The 18035-nt window shown below is 36.3% G+C and overlaps 1 long non-coding RNA gene across 3 annotated transcripts in view; it reads right to left on the minus strand.

Annotated features, from left to right (window-relative positions):
- LOC105389016 overlaps positions 1-18035 on the minus strand; it is an 81565-nt gene continuing 63530 nt past the window's right edge. Inside the window, exons 4-6 of one of the 3 annotated variants that reach the window (XR_007268097.1) lie at positions 10667-10738; positions 3604-3719; positions 1-479 (exon numbers count right to left, since the gene is read on the minus strand). This is a non-coding gene — a long non-coding RNA (uncharacterized LOC105389016). The remainder of the gene's footprint in view (positions 480-3603; positions 3720-10666; positions 10739-18035) is intronic. The other 2 variants (XR_007268099.1, XR_007268098.1) reach the window with 2 other exon arrangements.

Consider the following 18035-nt stretch of genomic DNA (forward strand, 5'->3'; position numbering starts at 1 on the left):
ACTCGTATCTCTAATTAGTCACCGTCCTAGGGCCGATTTTTTGATCCGTAGTTTACTCAACTATCATTAAAAAACGGAGACTATAGGTGAAAAATCAAAACAATTTATACAGGGTGTTGCTAAAAGGGTAGGTATACTAAGCCGAAACCTATATGACTGTGTTGCACTTGATATACCTAAGCTCAAAATGAAATTCAAAATGTCAAAATTCGCGAAAAAAAAACTAAAAAGTCACGTAACGTTAAGTTTTGGCTTAGTATACCCTTTTTGCAACACCCTGTATGTATCTGTCATAGACTGCTTGATGGTTAAGGCGGCCTTTCCACCAGAGCGGAGCGGGCTAGCGGAGCGGTGCGCGAGGACATCATCGACCAATGAAATTGCATGAGCATTGTTTTGATGCAACTTCATTGGTCGATGTTTACCTCGCAGTTTGTATTATCCAACCTCAGAAGGTGCAATATGATGAAAGCCGAATCCTGTAAAACAGAAACATACATTAATAAAGTTGTAGGTACAGGCTACCACGCAGATATCTTACCACCTGAACGACATTCATAATATCAATAAATATTGGCATCTATACTTTATATAATACTTCATAAGCCCTATGACAGCTGTCAAATCAATTAATTTTATCTGTCATTTGTTGGTTTTCAAGGGAAAACGAACTTTATACCAGGCATAAGGATCTGACCATCAAACGTAGTACTCATGATATATATATATTTTACAAAGTAAGTATAGAATCACATGGACATAAAACTAAGTAAGTAATGTTCTTATTATTATACTTTAGGTATATTTATTCTCATTATTACACTTAACCCTTTTCACCGAAATATCCTTCCACCCACCCAAAGGAAGAAATCGCCTTAAGCGATAAGACCACCATTTGTACAATATAATTGTGTATAATTGTAGATTACATGTTTTTTTGTGTACAAACAAAAAATACCTAATCTTATCATTATTTACATGGACATAATAAGTCGTTTTTTTTCTTTTCAAGTAGTTTTCTTTCTTCTGTCTTCTCTTGACCGCTGCCTCGTCGATACGGTCACTGGCCAGGAAAGTTAGCAGGCTATACAGTCCCCCGTTCGGTGTAATACTGTACTATACAACCTACTACCTCAGCTGGCCGAGTGACATGAATTATTGATCCGACTGTACTGGCTTCTTTCTTCGTGTTTTCTTCAGTTTTCTTTGTAGAACAACGATAGGTACAGTGCCACAAACTTATCTGTTCCGGTGAGAGCGTAAATGTCTAATATTTCTTCATTCTATATATTTTTTTTAAGTTTGGTTGTGTTGGTAATGTGCCCTTGCGGTTTTCATAAACCCATCTGTATTAATTTATAATTCATTAGCAAGTTGTGAGATATGGATCAATTTACTTCTCTCTCACCGGAACAGATAAGTTTGTCGCACTGTATTTTAATTACGAACTAGATGGAGAGTCAAGCAAAATAAACAACTCTTGGTTTAAATTAGTTGTGATAGAAGATTTGTAACTTCATTCATGGTTGAATTTAAAACGGTCTGAAAGTTAACAAAATGCTGATAGTTCTTTACTTTGTTTTTATCGGACACAACATCTTGTTCGTATGTTGTTAATCTAAATTCTAAGCTAACCATACTAAAATTAAAAAGACCAATAAGCTATTTCTATGTAGAAGCTAAACGATTTCGTAATTTTTTTTAAGTCGTAAATTAAAAGTTTTTTACGATTAACCTTTTAACACAATAAATCCACCTATTTTTAATTCAATACATATTAATATTTGGTGACACAATTTGGCTTTGTTGGACCTAAAATATCTAGCTACCTACCTACTTATTCTAAAATAAAAAGTGTGACAGTAAAAATATTTTAATAACAAATATTTTTGAAACAAAAACACAGTAGAAACAAACAAACAAAAAACAAAAAAACAAAAAACAGTAAGTAAACGAATAAAAAAAACGAACTGAAGAAACGACGAAAATTTCCCTCCAATACTGTGCCCGCGTATAACCAAACTTGTGAGGGGCTGCCGCGCGACTGCGACTAAAAAGTCGCGCGATTTCGCGACTAAAAAGTCGCGAGTTTTAGTCGCGCGACTAATTAGTCGCAAGTGGCGCCGCCCCGACGTCGTCAACGCACAAGTTCGGATCTACGGGTTCCAGTTTAGGGGGAGTTACTGCTAGAACTGTTTTGATAAATTCAAAAAATACTACTAATGTATTCCTACTTAGGTATTTTTTGGTGTTTATCAAAACATAAAAAAAAAAACACAAAAAGAACAGAAATATAAAAAACAAACAGACAAAAACAAAAAGAAAAAAAACTTATAAATACGTGGTATAAAATGACGAAGATAATTTGGAACAACTAAGCAGAATTTGATACAATATGGCTAAAAACATTTGAGGTAACATAATTTTTTTATAAAAAAAAAACAAATAAAAAATTGGTTAAGCTATCTGTAGGTAGGTATAATTATGTTTTGAAATGAGTATTGTTGATGTCACTTCATTATCAACAATAATGATGGACATTGGACAATATCCATAACACTAGTTGTCAGGGTCTGCTCTTCATCAAAATGTTGTGTTAATATTAAATATGATACTTAGCCTAGTCCCAATTTCTCCATAGTCGGTTATCTAATCTAACAGACAGGGATTGGTTAATCTATTATACGTTACTCCATATAAATTTCATGACAGATGTGTCAAAAGTCAACCACTACTCCCTGGTTATGCTTTAGAATAGAATAGAATAGAATACTCTTTATTTTGCACCATTAAAAACACATTACAATTCACAACTTATATACATAACATAGTACAAAAAAGGCGGCCTTATTGCTTAAAGCAATCTCTACCAGACAACCTTTGGATGGAAGAGACAATTTTAACATAATTAATGGGAGTAGAGGTGCAAGGTATACTACTTAAACTGTACATACTATGTATATAAATAAATAATACTACATATGCTTTAACATACTATATATGCTTTAACCGAATATGAAGAAATTGGCACCTAATCATTTAAACGTATGTCGATTCTGAAGGCACATAATTTTAATTTGGTAATTTCAAACTATAAATTTTGCCACAGAAAAATGAGATTTCTGTAACAGTCATAGATAGTAGATTTTTTATTTAAGCATTTGACAGTGCTATAATAATTTGCATTTGTGCCTTCAGAATCGCCATCAAGGACAGGGTGGAGTATTTATCAGTGAACTTTGAAGACCGAATGGTGTATAGTCTGTTTTTTAATCTCAGATAAGTAAAAACAAACTGACATATTCTGAACGGTTCATCAACAGTCGGTTATCCAGCGATTAAGTGACGTATCATTCTATTGGCGGGACAATCGACTGTCGATGAACCGTTCAGAATCTGTCATTTTAGTATCCGATTAAAAAACGGACTTTAGTCGTTGTCATACAAACCATCCCCCAAATCATAGAGCATTTTGTCACTTTAAAAAAGGTTTACAAATAAACTTAAGTGTTATACGATTTTAGACTCGTGTGTTTCTAAGTCATTTGTAAACGTCCTCTAAACTTAAAATACGGTCTATAAATTTGAGGGTATAACTTTTACGTGGTGCCCGGCAATGCCATCCATATCTACTGGAAACTGTCGCTCAGTCTTCTCCCAGGATGGTCCAAGACGTGATGGTCCAACTTGATGGTCCATGGACCTCCGGCAGTGCTCTCCTGAAAATGGGAGAAAATACCCCATTATTATTATAATTACTTGATGAGTTGATGACATTACATCTTAGATTAACGATATGCGAACAAGATGGTCTGTCACATACAAAAAAGCAAAAAAACTGTCCGCATTTACCTACTTTACTGCCAAACCGTTTTCAGTTCAACTTAACAACATCCATTGTACCGATGAATAAAGTCACAGATCTTAAAACCGAACTAATTCAAAAAATAGCTCAGTGATAAAAGTGGGGTGTTATTTGTTGAGACCTTTCATCTGCACTGATACTCTATCTTGTTCCTATATTGTTAATCTAAGCTCTGGGCCGACGCTTTTTCTCAACCGACTTTAAATTAAGATTATTGATAAAAAAAATATCCATGTGAAGTTTGTGACAGTTTCCGTAAAAATACAAAGATCATCTGTACGATTCAATATCGCACATTTTTATGTTGCTGACTTAGCAACCTACGTTGCCGCGACTTGCGACACACACACTTAGCCATAATTTTATATTATTATAATTAGAGTACGAACAGCTACCATAGAGAGCAGTCGCCACCTATAACATAACTTGTGTTTACGTGAATAAACGGCCATATCTGTGAATCTCGATCTTTCTACTCTCAAGCCAACTCAACTCAACTATAACTTCAAACTATCAAGCAACTTAACTTCTCAATAGTGTACAAACTGTACATCATCCGGTTCCCCTCCATATATAGAAAAAAACGCTATGAATTTTTTGTGTAAAAAAACTAAGAAAGAAAAACATTATCACTTATTGTTGCAAGTTGGTGTTAGTGTCAAAATACCGTAAAGTAGGGCAAAACACCCAGTAACTGACCACCTTAAGGGAGTTGTTCCAGTAATTTATCTGTAGCGGGCTCAATTCTTATCGCTTATTAAATCCGATTTTTGTTTTAGAAACTAGAATAACAGAGCTACATTCCTGAGTAAATAGCAAACATGTAGAATTTACTCATTTTTTTATATATTTTTGCAAACAAAAAGTAGTGATTTTCCCAGTAACTGACCACTAAAATCTAGTAACTGACCACACTCGATGCCAATAACTGACCACCAATTTAAAATGGTTTAAAAATGAAATTATAATTAAATCTTATTATTATTTATTTATTTGATTATTTCATATAATAGTACCGATCCTCTGGTCTCTTTTAATGTGTGACACATCACTTTTGCTCAAGGTTTCTTAACTGAAAAGTGCATTAAATTAATTAATCAGATTAATGCATAATTTAAATGATATCTTATCCTAATAATCAACCATTTATTTATTAAAAGCACATGTTTATGCATTTTTGTTAAATACTAAAAACAAAGGAATAATATAAACACACATGCACATAGTGAACACGCATTTTAAATTTACAGCTTTCAGGGAGATTAAGTGGCCCCAATGTAGTACCTTCAGATAAGTCACAGAAAGGGTGATTTTGTTTGTCCGGAACAAGCCTGGATCAGTGGCACAGGCCCATGAAGCATTCATGGTGCCAGAAACGAGCATTTTCTTAAATATAAAGTAGCGAATCCAAGCGCTAAAGCCGGTCTTTTCCATATTCGGTATCAACTGATGAGGAGGAGGAATCGTGGCGGATTGTATTGTCGGCCTGGGAAAACATAAATTCCCCGCCGGAAAAGTAGGCCCTTTCCCCACCGGTCCTTTCAAGGATGTAGGACCAGAGACAGATGGTTTTCATTATTGCTGAAACCCCACCCAGAGACTTTCAGTGCGGCTAAAAGAGTCATTGAGGCTAGCCATTGTAATTATGACCGAATCAGATATTGGGGGTTAGTTTTTCAGGATACAAAGATGGATGCCTTGACGAACGGGATTTCAATGACTTTGTTGAGGATTCAACTGAAATATTTAGGATGCCGTTGAAACGTGCTTTCGTAGGTAAGTATTTGGCCAAAGACAGGATTAGTCATTTCTGCAAGGGGGACAGGGAATCTTTGCCTCGTTGAAGAGGCGTCACTCAAGCAGAACATCGATGTACTTTCTGCATTTTCCGCTGCTGGACTAATGTATCTGCCAATGATAGTAAAGCGTTGCCAGTGGATTCCGGATAGTTGTGGTATCGGTTCCAAATGACTGGGGTGTTGGTCGTGGTAACAACTTATAGAAGAATGCCCCATTTCTTGTGTGCCAATTTTACCGTTCTGTTTGAAATCCGCTTTGAAGGGCGTGTTGGTGCACCGGCTGAGGGTGCTAGCATTTTAGTGATGCTTTCTTTTTCCTATTTTGCTGAAGTGGCTTTGTCTGTCTTTGGAAAAATGTGGAGGCGCGTTTCGTCGGCAACGTATATTCGGGTTGGGTCATTAATAGCGTCATTGAGGTCTTGTTCGCCAAGTGCTTTTGTGCTCGGGGAACCAATTTCATCTGGTTCACAAGCGCTGGCATTGGTTAGGTACGCCTTCAGCTGTTCTGAAGATAGCATTTGAGTATCTTTACATAGAGTGAGATGGTGAAAGCCATTTGTCTCCTGGTCTTGCATTCTTGAAGGGACTGCTCCAAGGATTATCTTTAATGAAAAATGGTGACATCTGTCTTTATCCTGGAGAATCCACATTATCCTAGGCTGATAGTATGCTCCAATAGCGTTTTTATCTTCCTCATCAGCTAATACCGAATCTGGAACAAACTTGGACTTTGTGTTTGAGTTCTCTATATTTTAAAAGGTGCTTGCATGTCACCCTGAATTATTTTGGAATGTCTTGTTGATCCTAGTTTGTCTCAGACAAGTGGAATTGCCTTTTCTATACTTTTTTTGCTATCTTGGCGCTTTTTCATCTCGCTGAAAGCTGTAAAAATATATGATTTATAATAATACCAGTAACTGACCACCAATTTACCCAATAACTGACCACCTATGTCAGTAAATGGAAGGAGTGAAGATAGAATGCTGATATTTTGACACAAGAAAATGGCACATATGAGCTTTAATATTACGTTCTTATTTTGCCTAAATTCAGCTTCAACCAAAAATCCCAATAACCGACATAGGTGGTCAGTTATTGGAAAATCGCTGTTTTGTCGTCCAGTAACTGTCCACCCCATTAAAAACAATCAAACGGGAAATAACAAGCTGAATCTTATCGAAAACGTAATCTTTATAATTAAATCTATATGGTATAATTTTTTCTTTCAATAATTTAAATTTTTTTCATGGTAAATTTTACGATCAAAAGATTCACTTACCTTAACAAATACGTTAGTCACAACTGCAATTTACTCGGTTCGCGCGCCAACTGAACTTTTTCGATCGCTCACTATCCATCTGTTGGCGGCTGGCAAAATCTTTTGTATCAGTAATGCTCTCAATGAACCACAAAATAGACTGGATGTTCACTAGATGGCCCTGCTTGGCTATATTTCTTATTTATTGGAGTTGAAGAGGAAGGTGGTCAGTTACTGGCACATGGTCAGTTACTGGGTGTTTTGCCCTAGTCGAGACAAATAATAAATCAATATATTTTTGCTAGAGGACCTTACTACTGTGTGAATTTTAGTATCTTGGAGATTTTTTCTCTATACGACAAAGGAAGTGATATAAAATTCTTCTTTTTATAAAAGCTTTAATTTTGTGATCCTTAGAATTAACTTAGTAAAAAATCTCATTTTATACCCAGGGCTTACTGGTTATTATTCTGTGCCCACGGGCCCTATCGCGAAGTGAACACCAAGTAACATTTACGAAGTTCGCGTTGGGGAGCCTGTAGATTAGGTATAAGTATCTTAAGTAGGTGCCTTAATTTATCTTGAATCTAATAATAAAACAGGTAGGTATGATTTGAAATCATAAACCTCGGTTCTACGCAACACGCACTCTCTCGAATGCACGCACAAAACAAAACAACAATTTTTAAAATCAGAACGTAAAAAAAACCTGGCAGGTGCGAAACGCCAGACATATCCCGGAGGGTCACTCTACACTGACGAAAAACGAACGAACGAGAGCTGTCGTGCAATCGCCACGTTTAATACAACGAGACAGAGTCAAACTATAAAGTCCGGACATCAAAGAGTGCGATTTTGCTAAGACTTTTTATGATCATCAGTTATTTACTTACTTTTACATACATTTTAAAAATAAAATACCGATTGACTATGGATTTTAACGGATTTGTCCTTTAATAAATATAACAGATCGATTAAATACGATCTTAAATAATTAGCTAGGATCCACTTCCGTTTTCACGACTTTATAGTTGACCTGTAGAGTCGTGGTTCGCGCAATATTATTATATTTCGTATAAAGAGTGACCCCATTGAGACAAAATGACGTTAAAAAACGCGAAAGAGAAAAAAAAACATCAACACAGTTATCCTGTGGGAAAATAAGACAGATGGTCGAACGTTTTAAGAAAAAAATTGCGAGTTTTTTGCCGTTAAAAAGTGCGTAGAGTAAAGTAATGGTTTAATGTTTTTTGAGGGAAAATATCGGGACTTACAAACGGTTTTGTTGTGAATGGGGGATCTAATTTCTATAGTGTCTTCGATTGTTTGTCATCCGTCTTTGAGCCACGATGGAGAAGAGGGGTGTTATAAGTTTAACATGTCTGCGTGTGCACTGTGTATCTTTGTGTGTTACTTTACAGGTTCAGCCGTTTCAAAGCTACGCTACACTGACAGATAAACAGATATAAATACACGTTAAGCTTATAACACCCGTCTTGTTTGTCAAGGGTTAAAATAACACTTCTACAGTCAAACTATTAAGTCCTGACAATAAAAAGTGCGATTTTGCTAAGACTTTTTATCATTGTCAGTTATTTACTTACATTTAAATTCATTGTAAAAATAAAATGCCGATCTATAATGGGTTATTTAACGGATTTGTCCTTAAATAAATATAATAAATCCTTCCGTTTTATAGTTTTACTGTAACTTGTTTCTCAATCGGCCATGGCTTACACCCAAACAGCCAAGAAGGTATATCTCGAAAAAAACCCCAAACAGTAGTCACAGACAGCGCGCCTAGCAACGAGCTTCGATCAGCTGACGTCTAGACCCCCCCTCCCCGCGTCTAGGAGCCACCCCCGCGGACACCTGCAGGCAGAGACAACCTAGACGACGAGGTGGCAAGAAGGAGTTTAGTCAAGACAATAATAATAGGTGGTTATTCCAGCCATCAACAATATGAAATAGGTAGGTGAAGGTATAGTGCCACAAACTTATCTGTTCCGGTGAGAGCTCACGTAAATGTCTAATATTTCTTCATTTTATAAGATTTTAAGTTTGCCAGTTGTGGTAATTCGCTCTTGTGGTTTCAATAAACCCATCTAATCTATATCAATATATAATTCATTAGTAAATAATGAGATATAGATCAATTTAGTTCGCTCTCACCGGAACAGATAAGTTTGTCGCACTGTATAATAAACAAAAAAAAAAACAATATAAAACTGTTTTGTCAAAACCAAGGAAAAGGCTTTGTCGATGTTTGATGGTTCGATGGTCGCATAGCTGTTATACGAAATACAAGAAAATTTTGTAAGATGCAACCATATTTTACGAACTAGATGGAGTCCAAAACCAATAGCACCCCACTTCTGGCACTGAGCTTTTATTTTAAATTAGAGCTTTTATTTTGAATTAGTTCTGTAAGAAGAATGTGACTTTATTCATTGGTACAATGGTTGTCATTAGGTTGAACTTAAAACGGTATGACGGTAAACAAAATGCGGGCAATTTTTTGCCTGTTTTTCTATGTGACACACCTCACACACCATCTGGTTCGTATATTGATAATCTAAGGTAAGATGTTTATATTATTTAGGTACTACTTGTTGTTGTTGTACCTACATTGCGTTGTTTGGCAGCCAGTTGTCTAGCCTGGATCAATGACCCTTCGAGCAACGGGGAGGCATTCTAGGTAAATCATATACCTAGGTAGTCTAGGTACACCTACGTCGTCTGAAGTGTTTTCCTGCGTCTGTATAGAGCATAGATTCTTCTGCTGTTTATGGTTTGAGTTCATGATGATGAATGAATTTAGGGTTTTGACGGGAATAAAAATAGAGTTTATATTTTCAGAATCGACATAAAAGTCTGATTAAACATTGACTGTGCTACCAAAAAACTTTAAACATTCTTTAACGAGTGTTTAAAACGAAATTTGACAGATTTTGTAGGCGTTTGACAGCTTTAAATATCTGCTAAACACTGTCTAAGTTCTTGTGGTAAAGTAATTCCCTACAATTCTGAACGCACCTATAAAATAGAAAACATTACCGAACGCGGAAGCCAATCGCAACGCGGGGAGAAATTGGCGCGGAAATCGCAACGCAAACGTCACTTTGACAGATAGCGGCGCCAAAACGTGGCGCCGAATAAAAAATAAACTTCCCAAGTCTGCAGACTACAACTAGACTGGTTTTTGGAAACCAGTAATAAAAAGTGGGACAGCTATCTTTTTATAACACTGTTGCGGTGTTAAATTTAGACGATAATCCATCATCTGTTATGTAATTCTCGGTGATTTAAATGCGACGTGATACCAACCGAAAGAAGCAATGTGTTCTCAATCCAAAATTTGATTGTCAAATATCAAAATCGAAAATTGAAAGCCATCGATTTCTGCCAACGTTGTCTGTGTATGTGCGCTTGAGATTGGCACTTTCAAAACGGAACTACATATTTTTATTTAACATTGTAGTTAGCACAAAAAATATTAGATAGACAACTTTCTGAATAAATCCAGGGTACAAACGGAGTGTAGCATATTATTTTATAAGTGTACTTAAGTAAGTACCTAAATTATGTACATTAGTCGGTAAATGCTTCGTATTATCTGTATTTGCATCTAGGCTTAACGACTGCTGCCGAAGCAGTAACCGGGACCCACGGCTTAACGTGCCGTCCGAAGCACGGAAGCGTCCAGAAAAGAACCACTTCAAATCGGTCACCCATGTGTATTACCTTTCCAGCAATCTTGTAAATATCAGCTCTTCAGTTTTCATCCACATGGTCTTGCAATGGTCCTCGGCACTTCTGTAAAAAAAAACAAAAGAGAATCGTGAAAAAAAAAACATAGATTTACGTACATTTCAAAAAGATGCACTAAATTGACATTTGACTTAGATTGTTTGATTTAAATAAATAAATAAATATGTGGGGACATCTCACACACGGCCATCCGACCCCAACCTAGGTAGAAACTGTGTTATGGGTATCGGACAGCTGATATATCTACACAAATACATAGATATATGTAGGTATACATATTAATTATAAATATCAACACCCAAGACCCGAGTACAAATATCTGCAACCACCGGGAATCGAAACCGAGACCTTCGGCTCAGCAGTCAGGGTCACTACACCAGTCGGCCGTCAAAAAAAAATGTTTTATGTCGTAAGTCAAAAAATTACAATTAGAGACATTGGTGGAGGTTATGATAGTTGTGCCTCAGCAGAGTACAGTGCCACAAACTTATCTGTTCCGATGACAGCTCACGTAAATGTCTAACTTAATATTATAAATGCGAAAGTAACTGTGTCTGTCTGTCTGTCTGTCTGTCTGTCTGTCTGTCTGTCTGTTACTCTTTCACGCCAAAACTACTGAACGGATTTGAATGAAATTTGGTATACATATGTTATAGACCCTGGGAAAGAACATAGGCTACTTTTTATCCCGGAATCCCCACGGGAAAACTCTTTAAGGCGAAGCGAAGCGCGCGGGAACAGCTAGTGTCTAATATTTCTTCATCCTATAAAATTTTAAGTTTGCCAGTAGTGGTAATTCGCTCTTGTGGTTTTTATAAACCCATCTAATCTATATGAATATATAATTCATTAGTAAATAATGAGATATGGATCAATTTAGTTCGCTCTCACCTTAACAGATAAGTTTGTCGCACTGTACGACACTTATCAACAACTCACTCAATGACTCGCTCGGTCTGCATCACATCCGGTTGTTACAATACGTCACTACACAATGACAATTACTTTGACATCACAATCCCTCCAATTAATAAAAGAACCGAAGTGAAAAGAGTACCTATAATCTGTTTTATAATCTCAATTACTAAATTGACAGATTTTGAACGGTTCATCAACAGTCGATTGTCCCACGATTACGTCGACGAGAATCTGTCTATTTCGTATCTGATATAAAAAAATGACTTTATAGGTAGGTGTTGATAAAATCCACTCGCAAGCAATGAAAAAGTTCCACTCACAAAAAAGTTTTTAGTTGGTGATATCCTGAGGTACGAAATAATTAAAATCTCCACTTAAACGTAATCTACCAACCTGACGACACAAAATAAATGATTCCAAATTTGAAAATCGAAACCGCACTCTTTAAAACCAGCCAGTGTCGAGATATACGACCTTTTCGATCTATTTCAATAAGGAATCATGATTTTTCCTAATGCGCTGTTAAATATACTTCAATATTGCAGACGGGGAGTAATTTGTTGCTATTGTGACTCGAACTTTCTCATTGCTCGTGGTGCATTAATTTTGCCACTGAAAATTTGATTTATTTCTACTTATTACAGAGCTTCCTCTTATTGCATTTTTGATATTTCCTTATGTCTGGTAAGTAAAGTTGGTTTTCCTTTGCAGTCATCAAATAATTTATGGGATTTCGAATGTCAAAAAACCAATTATATAATGGACAGAGTATAGACTATAGACACTTACATTTAAAAAGTAAATTTAAGGAAATATAGTAAGTAATTAAAAATATGGCATTTGGCAGTGGTAAATTTAAACTCAGTGCATTGAGAATTTGAGAATAGCCACCATTATTTTACAATTCGACCATCAATTATTTTCACGATCCCAACCCCCCTCTATTTCGCGTTCGGCCTAGCCGCGTTGTGAAAGCCGGCGTCCGTCGAACTCGGCTGTCGGCAGACGGTCGCCAGACATTTTTTTTCTGTCGAGACTCGAACCTGTTATACCGGATCTCGCGAGCCCAGTTGCCGCGCGGCGCCGCGAGCTTAGATTAACAATGTACGGACTAGATGGAGTGTCAATGCAAAAGTATTATTTTTAGTTAGGTAATGCTCTTTAATGTTACACATGCTGTGGCTACATTTTATTTAGAAGTATAATATAGTAACTATCTTTATGTGGTCCTTAAATTAATAAATTAAAAAAAAAAACGTCTCGCTCGACAAATTTACTAACCCTCTTCTCTTATTTTGATATCAGTTCAGTTAGAAGGTCAGTGATTTTATTCATTGATACAATGGTCGTCATACTTGTCATTATAGAGCTTCCAATATGCTATTGCATTTTTGACGTTTCCCTATGTCTGGTAAGTAAAGTTGGTTTTCCTTTGCAGTCATCAAATATGTATGGGATTTTGAATGTCAAAAAACCAATAATATAATGGACAGAGTATAGGAACGTTTTGACAGTAACGGACGGATTTTTGCTTTGTTTTTGTATGTGCCACGACATCTCGTTCGTATGTTGTTTATGCCAGGCCGGTCTGTTAAACTTTACTTGTAGCAATTGTAAGTCTATGGGTTGTTGCGAAGTCGGTATAGTATAGTAGGTACTTACACTCATGGGGCAATGGGCAATGAAAAAGTTCCATTGAGAAAATCATCAAATTATTCCTAAACGGAAAAAACTAACTTATAGTGCCACAAACTTATCTGTTCCGGTGACAGCTCAAATAAATCTCTAATATTTCTTAATTCTATAAGATTTTAAGTTTGCTCGTATTGTTATTTCGCTCTTGCGGTGTTAACAAACCCATCTAATGTTTTAAAATATACAATTCATTAGTAAGTAATGAGATATGGATCAATTTAGTTCGCTGTCACCGGAACAGATAAGTTTGTGGCACTATAATGACGTTTTCTGTAATATTTAACATCATTTAATGGTGCATCAGTTAATATTTTGTTCAAATTTTCTATTAATTTTAAAAAACAAATAGGGCCTTCTGAGGTCTGTGTTTTGTAACTGGAAATGTTTCTTTGCACGGGAGTGTAGACAGAGTCAATAATAGGCCGCATTTTAAAAAGTATAGTTGGGCTCACAGATATCTGACCCCCATTAAATTTATAAGAAACTAGCTGTTCCCGCGAGCTTCGATTCACCTTAAAAAGTTTTCCCGTGGGAATTCCGGGATAAAATGTAGCCTATGTTCTTTCTCAGGGTCTAGACCATATGTGAAATTTGGTATAAGTACAAATATTCTAGACCCTGAGAAGAACATAGGCTACTTTTTATCGCGGTATTCCCACGGGAAAACTTTTTAAGGCGCAGCGAAGCTCGCGGGAACAGTTACTTATCACAAATAGAACTATATCACCGTGATTTTTGGCCAAGCAAAGGTTAAAGTTACTCTGGCGAAAAGTGGGTGCAGCAATGCACCTCTGCCTACCCCGCAAGGGAGTACATTAGTACAAGGCGTGAAGTGTGTGTTTGTGTGTTTTTCAAAGGTTAAATATAATAATAATGAGCAAGTATTGAACCCTACAGTTCCAACCACCGCCATTCTCTCGTCATGCAGCGAGCAGATTGTCGATAACTCGTCGAACGATAGCCTAGTGTGGATACGTGCCCCGTGCCGCATCGCACCCTGTCATATGTACCGTCAGCAAAAAAGAGATGTGCTACCCCAGCAGCACACTTTTTTTAAGACCAATTAACGGGAGAGAGGTGATATGAATAATAAGTAATTAATAAATAAAATATTCATTGATTTATAGTAATTATGAATATTTTCTATCCCTTATTATGAGTGTTATATCCTGTATATCCCAGTGCACCTTTTGTTTTTGTTAACCAACGTCTAAAAAACATTACCCTCCTCCTTCGGCAGTCGGGTAAAAAGAAGGAAGTTCTGAATTGGTCTGTATGTAATTAAATTATGCATATGTTTTTATTCCAAAAGTTGACTGTAAAAGATTGCTCTTAGAATTAAGGCCGCTTATCTGTACGTTGTTCCGGGTCTTTCAGTATTTTTGGTGGTAAATATTTTTACATAGTTAGGTACGGTCAGCTGCATAAGTAGCTATACACTTTCGAACCTTGTCAATCTAACAAGCCTATCCATTCATTGAATGAAGCATTGACGGTTCGTCAGTTTGACAAGGTACAGAAGTGTATAACAACTTATGCAGCTGACCGTACATACATACAGTGCGACAAACTTATCTGTTCCGGTGAGAGCGAACTAATTTGATCCATATCTCATTACTTACTAATGAATTGTATATTGTAAAATATTAGATGGGTTTATTGACATTGAAACCGCAAGAGCGAATTAAAAATACGAGCAAACTTAAAATCTTATAGAATTAAGAAATATTACACATTTATGTGAGCTGTCACCGGAACAGATAAGTTTGTGGCACTATACACTGAATCACTGAAGTTAAATAAGATTTGACAATTGAAAATGACGCAGCCACATTTACCTAGCCAAAGAATAACCCTTAAAAAACTATTTAAAGTAAAAAAAGGAAAGCCATTCCTATAGCATTTTTGAACGGAGTTTCTAAAAAAAACTCTTTTGTCCATTCTTCCACCGTGTTGGCTGCCTGAGTGCATTATAATTCTTTGCACAAATTTGAGTAAAAAAAAAAAATGATATTTTGTATTTATACTTAAAGTGATTTTAAAAAAATATAAATATGTGGAGACATCTCACACACGGCCATCCGACCCCAAGCTAGGCAGAGCCTGTGTTATGGGTATCGGACAGCTGATATGTCTAAACAAATATATAGATAGATACATGTTAAATATAAATATCAACACCCGAGTACAAATATCTGTCTTTAAACGAATCGAACCCGGGACCTTCGGCTTAGCAGTCCTGGTCACTAACCACTACACCAGTCGGCCGATTATAACGATAAATTGCAAAATCGATGGGTTAGATAAAATGCTTCTTGACAATAAGTTCTCTTTTACACAGAAAGGGTTGACTCAGTACCTTATTCTAAACAACTTTTGTTCTACAAGGTGTTGCTTAAAGAGTATAAAAGTGTGTGACTCAGGAGGTCATTCTGAACAACTTTTGTTCTACGAGTTTGAAAATTCGCGAAAAAAAAAACATTCTCCATAGTAAAAAGTAACGTAGGTAACCAAAAAAGTTTCTATGGAAAAGGTACTTAACTATCATTTTTTTCGTGAACCCAACTTTCCCAACATCATGGTAGGATAGGAACATGTTCCTTATCTTAAGTGCCAATTTCTCCATAGTCGGTTAGAGCATAACCAGGTATTAGTGGTTCGCTTTTGACACATCTGTCAAGAATTTTATATGGAGTGACGTATAATTGATGAACCAATCCCAGTCGGTTAGATAACCGACTATGGAGAAATTGGCACTAAATTCGGATTAAATAGAAAAAGTACTGAGCTTATTAAAAAAAAAACGCTTTTTTAAAGAATGTCAATAGAAATACAGGGGTAGCGAACTATTTAAAATGAGTGATTAAAAAAATGAATCAGTAAAGAATCGATTCGTGTTCGATTGAATGTATTGATAACTTATTGTAACGTTCCATTTCATTTGACATTTCGGGTTTTTTATCAAAGGGTGTGATTTTAGTGTGTGCCAATTATTCATTGTTGGACTTTTGTTATATGATTCCTAATACTTTTGCCGCTAGCTCGTATTGTGTTAGAAATAATAATAATTTAGTAATACCTAATAATGTGCTAATTTTTTTTCTTTTAAAAATGTAAGCTGAAAGGTTGATTGAATTATTATTATTATTATTAAACTCTTTATTGAACAAAATAAATTGTTACAAAGGCGAACTTAATGCTAGCAGCATTTTCTACCAGTTAACCTTTGGTGATGTTGAAAAAGTAATATGTTTGTTAGTTTCAGTAATTCAGTATTTTTCATGACTTTCGTTTCGTGACCTTTGTAGGTATTTTGTTAAACGATTTTCTTAAAATCACTTCGCATAGGTACGCCACTTACCTATGTAAAAAAATACTTTTCTGACACAGGCATAAATTTGGCAGTTGGCTTTTAATGCCACAAAAATATGTGATAATGATAAGTAAAATAGTAAAGGATTCATATACACTCACGGGCAATGAAAAGGTTCCACTGAAAAAATCACCAAATTACTTCTAAACGGAAAAGGCTAGCTTACTGCCGTCTTCTGCAACGTTGAAGTATATTTAAAAAACAGAGCATCAGGATATTACCAACTAAAAACGGTAATATTTTGTTCAAATTTTAAATTAAATCTTTGAAAAAATAGGGGTTGTTTGGTGTGTCGACATTTTGTGAGTGGAACTTATTTATTTCCCAGTGTAATAAAAGCTAGCCCATGCGAATTATCAGTGCTGCCAACTTAACAAGAACCACAAGCGAAGTTCCCAACAGTGTTTCGTCACCACACGTCACGTTTCCTGGAACTTAAGAAGGGGTTATTTCTAAGATCAGTCGGTAGTTTGTTTATCTTATCTGCCGCCATGTTTGTCTGTCTGTCTGGCTCGAGCGTGGTCTGAAAGGGTGCTGGTAGGAAAAGCTAGATAAGTAGACATTTTTTTTACTATATTACTTACTAGCTGTTCCCGCGCGCTTCGCTTCGCCTTAAAAAGTTTTCCCGTGGGAATTCCGGGATAAAAAGTAGCCTATGTTCTTTCCCAGGGTCTAGACCGTATGTATACCAAATTTCATTCAAATCCGTTCAGTAGTTTTGCCGTGAAAGAGTAACAGACAGACAGACAGACAGACAGACAGACAGACACAGTTACTTTCGCATTTATAATATTAGTTAGGATATCCTTTCTACATATATACATACATACATACATAATCTCACGACTGTAACCACGACTGCGGGACCCACGGCTTAACGTGCCGTCCGAAGCACGAAAGCGTCCAGAAAAGAACTCTTGAAATCGGTCACCCATCCAATGGCTGACCGTGCCAGTTGTTGCTTAACCTCAGTGATCAGTTACGATCACTGAAGCCCGCTAGACTACGGACGCTTCTCCTTTATACATGGTTTTGGAAAAGATGTATAGTTACTAAGCTAACAACGTAACAACAGTTTTTGCCGGTAAGTATTTTTGTAAATTGGGATGGGAACGTCGAAACTTAACAAAAGATGCCCGATTAATCTAACAACCTATACTTATAGTTACATACATAATAAATATTGTTCACGACTGCAGCGCCGCGACCGCCGCGCCGCCTGGTGGCGGTCGGCGGAAACTAAAAACAAAAGAACAGAAAGAATCCTCTGAAAGAGGCCTGTAGAATTTTTCTCTTCTCAATCTGAACTCGTCACGATACGCATCTGTATAAATTGTATTATATTCAGTTTTCTTT

The sequence above is a fragment of the Plutella xylostella genome, chromosome 30 (assembly GCF_932276165.1).
Source record: "Plutella xylostella chromosome 30, ilPluXylo3.1, whole genome shotgun sequence".
Lineage (NCBI taxonomy): Eukaryota > Metazoa > Arthropoda > Insecta > Lepidoptera > Plutellidae > Plutella > Plutella xylostella.